A 13,690-nucleotide genomic window follows, 5' to 3' on the forward strand; every position below is an offset into this window, starting at 1 on the left:
TCTTTTAATCTAATCGTTCGGTGAAACCGTCTCACTGTTTATGTTCTCCTGGTACATTAACAACGTTATCCTAATTCTAAATCTTTGAAACTAATAAAAATAACATCCTGGGACATTTTTCACACACGGCCATCTGATTCCAAATTAAGCTTGTACAAAACTCGTGCTATGGAAACCAGACAACTGATATACTACATATACTACTTTTCTTATGTAAATACATATTTATACAGAAAATTACACCCAGACTCAGGACAAACAGACATGTTCATGCACACAAATGCAAACACTGTAATCCTAACTGAAACTAATTGACTCTTTTAATCTAATCGTTCGGTGAGACCGACTCACTGTTTATGATCTCCTGGTACATTAAGACTGTAATCCTAACTGGAACTAATTGACTCTTTTAATTTAATCGTTCGGTGAGACCGACTCACTGTTTATGATCTCCTGGTACATTAACACTGTAATCATAACTGGAACTAATTGACTCTTTTAATCTTATCGTTCGGTGAGACCGACTCACTGTTTATGATCTCCTGGTACATTAACACTGTAATCCTAACTGGAACTAATTGACTCTTTTAATCTAATCTTTCGGTGAGACCGACACACTGTTTATGATCTCCTGGTACATTAACACTGTAATCCTAACTGAAACTAATTGACTCTTTTAATCTAATCGTTCGGTGAAACCGTCTCACTGTTTATGTTCTCCTGGTACATTAACAACGTTATCCTAATTCTAAATCTTTGAAACTAATAATAATAACATCCTGGGATATTTTTCACACACGGCCATCTGATCCTAAATTAAGCTTGTACAAAACTCGTGCTATGGAAACGGGACAACTGATATACTACATATACTACTTTTCTTATGTAAATACATATTTATACAGAAAATTACACCCAGACTCAGGACAAACAGACATGTTCATGCACACAAATGCAAACACTGTAATCCTAATTGAAACTAATTGACTCTTTTAATCTAATCGTTCGGTGAGACCGACTCACTGTTGATGATCTCCTGGTACATTAACACTGTAATCCTAACTGAATATAATTGACTCTTTTAATCTAATCGTTCGGTGAAACCGTCTCACTGTTTATGTTCTCCTGGTACATTAACAACGTTATCCTAATTCTAAATCTTTGAAACTAATAAAAATAACATCCTGGGACATTTTTCACACACGGCCATCTGATTCCAAATTAAGCTTGTACAAAACTCGTGCTATGGAAACCAGACAACTGATATACTACATATACTACTTTTCTTATGTAAATACATATTTATACAGAAAATTACACCCAGACTCAGGACAAACAGACATGTTCATGCACACAAATGCAAACACTGTAATCCTAACTGAAACTAATTGACTCTTTTAATCTAATCGTTCGGTGAGACCGACTCACTGTTTATGATCTCCTGGTACATTAACACTGTAATCCTAACTGAATATAATTGACTCTTTTAATCTAATCGTTCGGTGAGACCGACTCACAGTTTATGATTTCCTGGTACATTAACACTGTAATCCTAACTGGAACTAATTGACTCTTTTAATCTAATCGTTCGGTGAGACCGACACACTGTTTATGATCTCCTGGTACATTAACACTGTAATCCTAACTGAAACTAATTGACTCTTTTAATCTAATCGTTCGGTGAGACCGACTCACTGTTTATGATCTCCTGGTACATTAACACTGTAATCCTAACTGAAACTAATTGACTCTTTTAATCTAATCGTTCGGTGAGACCGACTCACTGTTTATGATCTCCTGGTACATTAACACTGTAATCCTAAGTAAAACTAATTTACTCTTTCAATCTAATCGTTCGGTGAAACCGTCTCACTGTTTATGTTCTCCTGGTACATTAACAACGTAATCCTAATTCTAAATATTTGAAACTAATAATAATAATAATATCCTCGGACATTTTTCACACACGGCCATCTGATCCCAAATTAAGCTTGTACAAAACTCGTGCTCTGGAAACCAGACAACTGATATACTACATATACTACTTTTCTTTTGTAAATACATACTTATATAATAAATTATATAATAAATTCATGAAGAATGTTAAATCATGTTGTCGTTAGAAAACTATAAATAGGATAACGAATAAATTAAAATAACATATATACATATAACGAAGCACTTTAGTTTATTAATGGACTCCGTATTTATTTGTTTCATTGTCGACGAGTCGATATTTTTTATCGAATATCGGGACTTTTTTTAGCCGATGCTTTCAGCACTTACATGATAAATAATTACAGGTTATGAATAATAAAAACTGGAAAATCATATTATCTTTAGGATTTTAATGCGATATAAGGTTCCGTCATGCTATGGCATAAATAAACATCACTGAGAAACTATATTTTGAGACAAAATAGTCGTACTTACGCGTGAAAACACACGCCGGCAATTTTCTTCTTGCTGTCGCTTTAACATGAAATAATACGACACTGCACCACTGTATAACCATCGATATGATATAAAGATTGTTTCTCGGCCTTTACACTGGATTAGAATCGTTTTCTAACATAAATATAAGCGAAAATTGAACATAAAACACAATGAACGCACCAACTGTCAAGTTTGTTTCGCTACTTAAGTAGCGAAACAAACACCAACACTGGTTACACGATAAGGGTCAAAAGATTTGATAATTCTATCTCTGTCTAAACCTGTCTACGCTACAGTACGTATTCGGTTCGCAGCTGGCGGACACGCAGCAGAGCGTCGAGCTGCGGGTCGCGGTGATGGGGGCGAACGAGGCGGGCAAGTCGACGCTCATAGGCGTTCTCACTCAAGGTACGTTCGTTATTATCTTGTTGAAGTCGTGAGTTCTAGTAACTAAATTAAATATTGAGTATTTAATTACAGGCACAAGGGACATAACATCTTAGTTCCCAAGGTTGGTGGCGCAATGGCGATGTAAGCGATGGTTAACATTTCTTGCAATGTCAATGTCTATGGGCGTTGGTGACCACTTACCATCAGGTGGCCCATATGCTATAAGAACAATCCCCCACCCACTTGCAAAGCCCGGGCGAACACCACTGCACTTTGATGTGCTTAATTAATGGGCACATTGTCAGGAGATCTGCTTTTATGGGATGAAGTATTGCTATGTATATCCATCAATCCGCATTGAAACTGCAATTTAGAGCTCCAAATCACAAGTGGAGGGGAGGGCGTAGCCCAGCAGAGGCGTTATTTTTTTTAATCAATCAATCAACAGCCAATCGTTGTCCACTGCTGAACATAGGCCTCTCCCAAGGTGCGCCAAAGCTCCCTGTCCTCCGCCTTCCGCATCCAGTTGGTGCCCGCCACCTTCTTAAGGTCGTCGGTCCACCTGGCTGGAGGGCGCCCTACGCTGCGCTTGCCGATTCGCGGTCTCCACTCTAGGACTCGTCTGCTCCAACGGCCATCGGTCCTACGACATACGTGACCAGCCCACTGCCACTTCAGCCTGCTAATTTTGCAAGCTATGTCGGTGACTCTGGTTCTTTGCCGGATAATCTCATTTCTGATCTTATCCTTCAAAGATACTCCGAGCATAGCTCGCTCCATAGCACGCTGAGCGACTTTGAATTTGTGGACTAGTCCCGCAGTTAGTGTCCACGTTTCGGCACCGTATGTCATGGCAGGTAAGACGCATTGGTTGAAGACTTTCGTCTTCAAACATTGCGGTATAGACGACTTGAGGACTTGACGAAGGTTGCCAAATGCTGCCCATCCCAAGCGAATTCTTCGATCGGCTTCCTTCTCGAAGTTGTTCCTACCGACTTGTATTATCTGTCCTAGGTAGGTATATTCACTAACAACTTCGAGAGGTTTCCCCTCGACGTATATCGGTCCCGGCACGACATGCCTATTGAACATGACCTTGGTCTTGTCCAAGTTTATACCGAGACCGACACACCGGGAAGACTCGCCTAGGCTACGCAGCATTTCGGTGAGTTGTTCCAGCGACTCTGCTATGATGACGATATCGTCGGCAAATCGAAGGTGTGAGATGTACTCGCCGTTTACATTGACTCCATACCTAGTCCAATCCAGCGTTTTGAAAACGTCTTCCAACGCGTTGGTGAACAGTTTCGGGGATATTACATCCCCCTGTCTCACCCCTCTGCGCAGTTGGATCGCCTTCGTCTTACAGTCCTGGATGTGGACAGTCATTGTAGCGGCGTTGTACAGAAATCTCAGTAGCTCGATATATCTCCAATCGATATGACATCTCTGCAATGAGTCGAGCACTGCCCAGGTTTCGATGGAGTCGAAGGCTTTCTCGTAGTCCACAAATGCCATACACAGCGGCTGATTGTACTCTTCGGTCTTCTGCACAATCTGCCGAACAGTATAGATGTGGTCCACGGTGCTGTAGCCTGATCGAAAGCCGGCTTGCTCTGGGGGCTGGAACTCGTCAAGTCGTCTGGCGAGACGGTTCGTGACGACTCTTGAGAACAGCTTATACACGTGACTCAGGAGGGAGATTGGTCTGTAGTTTTTCAAGAGGGTTTTATCACCTTTCTTGAAAAACAGTACCACCTCACTCCCACTCCACGTTTCCGGGGTCTTGCCATGTTGGATGACAGAATTAAAGAGGCTTGCTAGCTCTTTCAGGACCGGAGTCCCGCCTGCCTTAAGCAACTCTGTTGTGATTCCGTCATCTCCCGGAGCTTTGTTGTTTTTAAGCTGTTCTAGAGCCGCCCTAATCTCTCCTTGGTCAACGACCGGGAGCTCCTCGGAGTAATGGCGCATAAGAGGGGCGCGCTGGTCATCAATACTGATTCCCACGGGTTTATCCGATCTTGAAGAGAACAACTGCCCATAAAACCTCTCTACTTCTCCGACAATCTCAGGCCTAGAGGTAACGACCCCACCATTTTCAGTTTTAAGTTTTGTCAGACGCGGCCTCCCAAACTTGCGAGCGAACACTTTCGATCCCCGATTTTGCTCAATCGCAGCCTTGATGGCACGGGTATTGGAGCGTCGGAGATCGCGTCGCGTCAGCGTTTTTATTGTTCGGTTTAAGGCCTTATCTGACAAAAACGATGGTAGTTCTCGTCGTTTTCTCATGAGCTCGAGTGTCTCAGCAGAGAGTTTTGGTGCGTTGTCTCTTCTCTGTGGCGGAAAACACTTGCGGGATGTGTTTTGCAGTATTTTGACCAGCGTGTCGGTTCTCTCATCAATGCTGCTTATGGTTTCCAACGCGGTGAATTGATTTTGAAGTTCCATTTGGAACTTTTCGGAGCCTTGAGCAGTTTGGAGCATGGTAGGTCGGAGAGTAGACCTCATCATTCTCGATCTTTCGGCTTTTAAGTTGATATTTAGAGTGCCTCGAACCAAGCGGTGATCACTTCCGGTATTAAACCTGTTGATCACTGAAACATCTCTAAATATGTGCCTTTTATTCGAAATGATAAAGTCTATCTCGTTCCTTGTCACGTTATCGGGGCTTCGCCAGGTCCACCTCCTCTGAGGCTTCTTTTGAAAGAAAGAATTCATCAAAAAAAGCCCCTGCGCTTCGAGAAAGTTTACCAGCATTTGCCCCCTGTGATTTCTGCAGCCCAAGCCGTAAGGTCCGACTTTCGATTCACCGCTATCTTGTACTCCCACTTTAGCATTAAAGTCTCCCATAACAACATTGTAGTGGGCCCTCGAGGTGTCGTTGAGGGCCTTTGCGATGTCCTCGTACATCGCTTCGACCACATCATCAGAATATGTCGAAGTTGGCGCATATACCTGTACAACCTTCAGGGAGTACCTGTCGGAAAGTTTTAGGACAAGGTACGCTACCCGATTCGACACACTACTGATTTCCACAATGCTGCTAATGAGATCCTTTTTGACTAGAAAACCGACACCACCCTGGGAGAGGTTATCACCTTCGCGGAAGTAGAGTAAGTTACCGGACTCTAGAGTTATCGTGTCCTCCTCCTGTCTTCGGACTTCAGATAACCCCAGTATGTGCCAGTTTATATGACTTAACTCTACTTCTAATTCGGCGAGGTGATGGTCCAGCCTCATCGAGCGTCCATTATACGTTGCCATTTTCAGTCGTTTTATACGGTAGCCTGCCGTGAACCGGTGATTCTTAGCACCCCCTGCCCTGCCGATACCGCGACCGCTACCTTGGTCGGGCCTAGCGGGCTTGCCGGTAACTGGGGGCCTTTTTTTGGGCGCATCTGCCATTAAGGGAGGGGTTTGCCCATACTCGCCGCGCTGGGCAGGCGTGTTGGCGAGCGCAGTAGGGGGTAAGATGTTTATGGGAGGGGGGACGCTGCTGCCCATCCCCCCTTTTCCCCGTCCCTCAGTCGCCTCTTACGACACCCACGGGATGAGATTGGGGGAGTACTATTCTAAGCCGGTATGTAAGACTCCAATAAAAATTGATTTTAAATTTAAAACAATAATAATGTACGGTAAAAAAATTTTTGTATTTATTTAAAAAAAAACATGCTTAGCATTTTAAAAACACAAACGTCATGACGCCAGTTTGAATTACAATTTTGGCGCCATTAATATAATCACTACCTCAAGAGGTAAACCAAAATTAGCTTTCATATTTTTGTATTTAAACTTTGTACATTAAATGATATATCCAGTTCTTGTTTATAAATTGCAATTTTAAGTTAATGATACATATTTATATAACATTACGATATCTAACTATCAATGATCGGATTATTTAATGCCGATTTTACTTTAGACGATATGACATTGAATTTTTATGATTTGTATTAATTAATATTTTTATAGCTATCTGTGGTATCGATATTAATTAAACTACAATAATATTAAACATAATTTAATAAAAGCAATTAATGGTTGATAAGTATGGGATAAATCGTTTTTCAATATAAGGGCGCAATAAGATTTTTTTTAAACAAAGATAAAGAAAGATAGTGTTGGTACTGTCTCTGATTCTACGTATCAGAGATGCAGATCTTTTTCTCATGATCGCATAGAAATCATCTGTGCGTGCTTGTGCATTTAAAGTCGTGTCGCAATAATTTAACAGAAACACGACATTAAGCAAAATAGCGATAAACTGCATGAATACACGGATATCAAGTTGAACAGAAAGTCAACACAATTGCTACACTACTGTAATCGGTGCCTCAAAATTTATATAATTGTAAAATAAGCTAAAATGTATAAAAAATACCCTTGAATGTGTCCTTGGTGTTGCCAAGTCTCATTTATAACATCAGTGAATTATTATAATTCGGTCCAACAATAAAATGCGTACATTTTTGCGTATATTTTGGAATTGTATCATTTATAAAACTATGTAAATAATTTACAATATTTGTTAAAAATGTCAATTACATTTTCAAGCTAAAAATTGTTATTTATACTATATATATAGTACTAATATCAAATTTTATCATATTTTAATTTCTATTTCTGTCATAAAAAAAAATGTAAAAAAGTAAATATGCTATAATAATTATATCTTATTTGAATTATTATATTTAGAATAGCAGACCTAACATCAGAAATAGCATTTGAGTGATAACCATCCTCAAGAATATTAAAAAATATCATATTTTGTTATTGTCATTTTCTGTATTGTCATATTCTGTTATTTTGAAAAGACCCCATTTTCAAATTCGTATTGTGTTATTTAAATTTATTAAAATATTAAATATTTTTAAGCATAATCATGACGCCATTTTAAATTTAAATTTTGGCGCGATTCATATTATTGTATTGTTGTATACATATCTTTTGTCGAAGTATTTAAATTTTGTACATTAAATCTAAATGATTTTTCTAGTTCCTGTAAGCTGATATAACTTGCTATTTTAAGTTAAATATACGTATTTATGTAACACAAACGTAAGACATTTTTAAGTGACACCATTTTGAAATTCAGAAATATTTATGGGAACAAAATTAATTAAATAATTTGCTGTTTCGTTTTTCATCTGTAAAAACAATTGTAAGTAAATATTTTAATTTATAATTTGTATGAACTAAAAATACCTAAAAAGTAATCCTACTAAAAAAATGTATATTTATAAGTGTATTTTTTACATTTACTCTATATTTATCATCAAATTTGTATTTTATATGACGGCGGAGGGCCATCACCACAGTTATAGTTCATGGTTTTCTTATGTAGGCGTCTATCGGTGGGTGACGAAGGACCAAGAAAACACACTTTTACAATCAACCACAGTATAATGACTCAGTAACACAGTTTAAGTAGGTGACCGGAATGCGCGATGGTTCTGTGACCGCACGCGCCGAACGCTCGGAGAGTAGTCCTGTCCGACGTTCCCCTCAATCAATGGTCCTCCTGGCTGGCCTAGGCCAGTCTGGGTACGGGCCTCGGGGTTGCCCCCCCTACCCGGGATGGTCCTCCCCGACGGATTCATCCGTCGTGTCCTTTCGTTTTGGCCCAGAGGGCCAGGGTCGTTATGACCCGGTGGCTATAAGTTTCGATTACGATTACGATTTTCCTTTCTTGAGGGTGATGTCGTCCTATCATGTCTCCAGATCGTCGTCGTCCTCTTCACCGATGCCCGCATCGGCGCTGATGGTCGGCGACAGTAGGAGCTCACGAGGTAGCGTACGCCCTTCAGGTGGTCTGGCATGAAGCGGTGCTATACCGTGGAGGTGTACGCTCGCACTGCTATCTGCCTTAGCAAATAGCGAGCGAGCGAGCTTGCGGACGAACTCCTCACGGTGGGCGTCCTGGTGTCTCGATGGATGACATCATTTCTGACGTACCTCGGAGCTCCTACAATCAAACGTAGGCATCGGTTCTGTTGGATCTGAATCCTCCGCTTCTGGTACGCTGAGCAGAGTGCGTACCAGGCGGGGGCCGCATACGTCAGGCGCGAGCGGACGTAGGCACCGTAGACCCTCAGTCTGGTCTTCAACGGAAGCCGTGACGTGAAGAGGGTGTGCAGCTTAGACCGGGCAGCCGCGGCATGACTCACCACCTTGTTAACGGTGGGTATCATGCGCAGCCTGCGGTCCAAGTGACACCCCAAGTAGCAGACTGAGGTCTGCCATCCCACGTCCTGGCCTCGGAAGGTGAGCCGACGCATCGGCTTATCAGCACCGACAAGCAGAGCGGCCGTCTTACCAACGTTGACAGCCATCCTCCACTTGTCTAGCCAATCCGGTATCAGATCCAACACGCGTTGCATCCTGTTTATGGCGACGATCTGGTGGTAGGACGTTCCCCTCTGGCGCATGCTTACACAAACTCCATCGAGTGCCGCTACGTGGCGCTGGCGTTCCGGAAACGATTCCATAACGTAGTCTCGAACGTATACCACTAGATGGCGTTGACCGAAATAATTCACCCGGTTGCGACACGGCCATCCTGCTTGCACACGCCCACGTGTGATTGTTAACCTGCCGACAAAACATACCACAGGAAAACCTTGTTCTGCTCGGCCACTTCTGACATTACATACACATCGGATAAATAAAGAAACTCTTAGATCACTAGTTTAATTTCTATTAACAACTCAACTTCAACTCTACTTTAAAACAATATCGAACAATAGGAATTCAAAATAATCAAAATTACAATTACAGTCAAGATCACCACGCCAGGCCAGATACCACAGTCATTTTATTCCACATTAACACTATACTGCAACATTATCTTTAAAGTTTACAAAACTCTACGAGTAAAAACCTCTAGCGCCACGGCTCTAACCGACTGGCAATCACATTGCCCTGCCGCATCCACCGCGTGGATCGAAAACTTGCATGTGTCCATGTGTATCACCCCGTGACTACACACCATTGTGGTCTCTCTTAGACCCCGACCTCCGCCTGAGTTAAACGCGCACCGCGCACCCACGGTCTACTTGAGTTGCCTCAAGAGTTACCGACTTCTACCGGGCTACGACTACGTAATAACTACAGGTACGGTCGAACGCAATACGGCCGCTAGCACCCCTTACTCGTCTACACACATTAAGCTTACTCGTCAATACCGTTACAGCTGTCATCAACATCAACATCAACTGGTAAATGATCTGCTGGCATTTTTCTTAATCGTCTAAATCGAAATCGTCGGTATATTGATGAAATGTATTGTTCCCATAGGTGTTTTTTTCCTGATATATCTAATATGGGAATATTATTTTCATCCGTAAGTTGGTGAGTCGTCTTTTTGTGTCCTACCAAAGATTTTATTTCCTTATGCAGGTTAAATGCATCATGTTTAGCATAAAGGTCCTCCACAAAATCACACTTGCACTGATACCAAGCATCTCTAGCATAACGAACTTCACGCCGAATTTTCTTATCAATCTCAGTATACTTGCTATTGTCGGAATTCTTGTAGATTCTCCTTTCTTCGATAAGATCATATATTTTTTCTGTCATCCCACTCTGCTTAGGAATCCAATCTCTTTTCAAGTGTGTCTTATTGATGTTTAATATTTTGTTCTTCATTGAACATCACTCTTCCTCCACCGTACGCATTATCCCAGGTTTCTCATCTGCTGCCCACTCGTTTATTTCTTTCGCCACTTTATCTTGGATGTTAAGTTCTTTAAGTTTCCTCACGTCTATTGCGTGGTACTGTGTTCTCTTCTTTAGTTGTTTGAGTCTACATGATATTAACATGGTTCGGTTTGATTTTGGTACTAAGTTAACAGGTGTATTAATGTATTTTGTGTTTATGATTACTCCCACTCCATACTTGTTGGAGCTATCCTCGGAACCAGAGTAATACATGGTGTAATTATTATCTATTTGGTGTTTACCTTTGCCTATCCATCTAATCTCACTTAGTCCCATGATGTTAATCTTCATTCGTTGCATTTCTTTGCAGACATTGTAGACTTTTTCAGGACTCTTCAAGCTTCTGACGTTCCACGTTCCTATCTTCATTTGTTGTTTTTTCCACCTGGAGATTCTTAGCACCCCTGTCCCATCTAAGGGACGCCAGGAACTCGGGGCCATTTCTTTCTTAGACGTTTCCATAAAGCTGACGATAACTAGGGAATAATAGTGCAGTGGTTTCCCCTTGCCTTCTGCACCAGACATTTTAGAGGTTACTTGTACCTCAAGGTCGCTGTTTCCCTTTTTCCAATCATGGTGCGTATGGTTATACCGCCATTGATCGGTCGCCAGAGCCTCGTCTGTTATCTAGCAGGGAGCACCACTTGCAGGTGAGGTTGGCAATTGGGTCGGTTTAGATGGTAGTTCCGTTCCCCCCTTACCCCCCTTTCTTATAAAATAATATAACATTTATAAACATATTTTATAGTAAACATTTTTTTAAATTTAACTTTTTCTAATCTGTTATGACTAATAAAAACATTAAAATGCCTTATCGGTTATCTGTTGTGATTATTTTGATAATGAAATTTGTCATTCATGTTATGTTATTGTATTCAAAAGGAATGTTACTTATCTGTTCCCAAGTCACTTTCTGTGTGTTTTTTTTAAATATATATATCGAGCAGGCATAGTGAAATACATATAAAATACATATAAACAAGCACCAGTGAATTTTCATGTGATTAGTTTGCGTTTAAAAATATCGTGAGACAGCCTGCATTTATAATTATCAAATTTCACTGAAATTCTGCTAAACAATCCACTGTGTATTATCCAAAAAGGTAGAACAGACCTTAACCGGCCAGCTTACTCGTACTTCCTAAAAATAACATAAAATAATTTTGAATTACATTGCTTGTTCGACTCTGTTACATATAATGACATTTTCGGAACATCCAGATTAAATACAGAAATTGGCAATATACCACTTTAATAAAAAAAAATAACCAATGCCAGAAATGAAAATATGGTGTGTTGCCAAAACAATTTATAAAGCTTTTATTTTACAATAATACTATAATTATGAAATCGATTTTCAATATTTATTTGTTAAAATAAAACTTCAAAATATACAAGCGCTGTCCCGCAGTTTTATTCGCATTCTATCCAATTGAAGTTAAACAAAATGACGCCCTGAATTCGAGCCTTTTATGAGACTAATTTGTTTATAAAAAAAGGAATGTGAATAAAACCTCGGGCGGAACTAATTTGAAGCCTAGCAGTAGTATTTATATTATATGACGAGCCGTTTGGCGTGGTTGGTAGGTACCTGCCTTTCACGCCGAAGGTTGTGGGTTCGATTCCCACCCAGGACAGACATTTGTGTGCATGAACATGTCTGTTTGTCCTGAGTCTGGGTGTAATTATCTATATAAGTATGTATTTACAAAAGAAAAGTAGTATATGTAGTATATCAGTTGTCTGGTTTCCATGGCACAAGCTCTGCTTAATTTGGGATCAGATGGCCGTGTGTGAATAAAGTCCCAGGATATTATTATTATTATTATACATAGAGCTATACAATAATTATTAGTTGGCGGTTCTGTGGTCGCGTTATCGTATGTCTATTGTATGAGCAAATAAATATTCGCTTTCAAATTGAGTTCCAATTTTAAATTAAGGCTTAGTTTGTTTTAATTTTTGTTATTTTCAACGTTAGGTAGTAATTATTAATATAAAACAATATACTTATATTTAATTTCGTGTCGTATCGTCTCGGTAGAATCCACACGTGAGTCCGATGAAATTATGCCACTTCACTGTATCAGATTATATAGACTTTAGATAAAACAGTTCAGTGCCTTCTTCTCCTCTGTTAAAGGATTCTTTTTTTTTTGAGCTTTAGTGTTATTCATAAAAAAAATTAAAGAGTAGAAAAAATTACGGTCGAAATATGCAAATTCATATATGTCTACAGAACTTGTACCTATGTAAGTATGTTTATAGATGTAGTAAGGGCTAGCTAATGTCGATAATATTAGTATATATGTTATTTTAAAGTTGCCGTCATGATTTTTCTTTAATACAATGATTATAAGAAAAAACTATGACAGATTTTTTTTTTGACGTCAAAGAAAATGACGCCCTGAATTCGAGCATTTTACAAGATACAAAAAAAAGACAAGTATCTACTGCTGCTTTAAGCTTTAAGGTCTTATATCCCTCTATGAAGGTTAGGAGCTGTCTCAGGTTACTGCATTACCCTCGTGGTTAGAAGCGCGTTATTATATAGATTACTAACTCCGTAATATTTTAAGGGCTTAAATAAAATGTTTTTACGGAAGGACAGACAAAAAAAATTACTTATTTTTGAGTCAGAAATCTTCGCAGTTTTACACAGAACACCTCACCAAAACTCATACACAATCGAATGATTAGTTCAAGAACGTTTACATAACGACAAACATACTTACAAACATTCCTTTTCATTTATTAATATGCTTAATGTTATTATGTATATTAGTAGTTTTATTCAAAACATAGAGCCGAGATGGCCCAGTGGTAACAACGCGTGAATCTTAACCGATGATCGTGGGTTCAAACCCGGCCAAGCACCACTGAATTTTCATGTGCTTAATTTGTGATTATAATTCATCTCTTGCTTCACGGTGAAGGAAAACATCGTGAGGAAATCTGCATGTGTCTGATTACACTAAAATTCTGCCACATGTGTATTCCACCAACCGGCATCGGAGCAGCGTTGTGGAATAAGCTGCAAACCTTCTCCTCAAAAAGAGGAGAGGTGGACTTTAGCCAAGCAGTGGGACATTCACAGGCTGTTACGGATTCAAAGCATGCTAATTTTATTTTTATCGTGTCAGTG

Source organism: Nymphalis io, chromosome 29 (genome assembly GCF_905147045.1).
Source record: "Nymphalis io chromosome 29, ilAglIoxx1.1, whole genome shotgun sequence".
Taxonomy (NCBI): domain Eukaryota; kingdom Metazoa; phylum Arthropoda; class Insecta; order Lepidoptera; family Nymphalidae; genus Nymphalis; species Nymphalis io.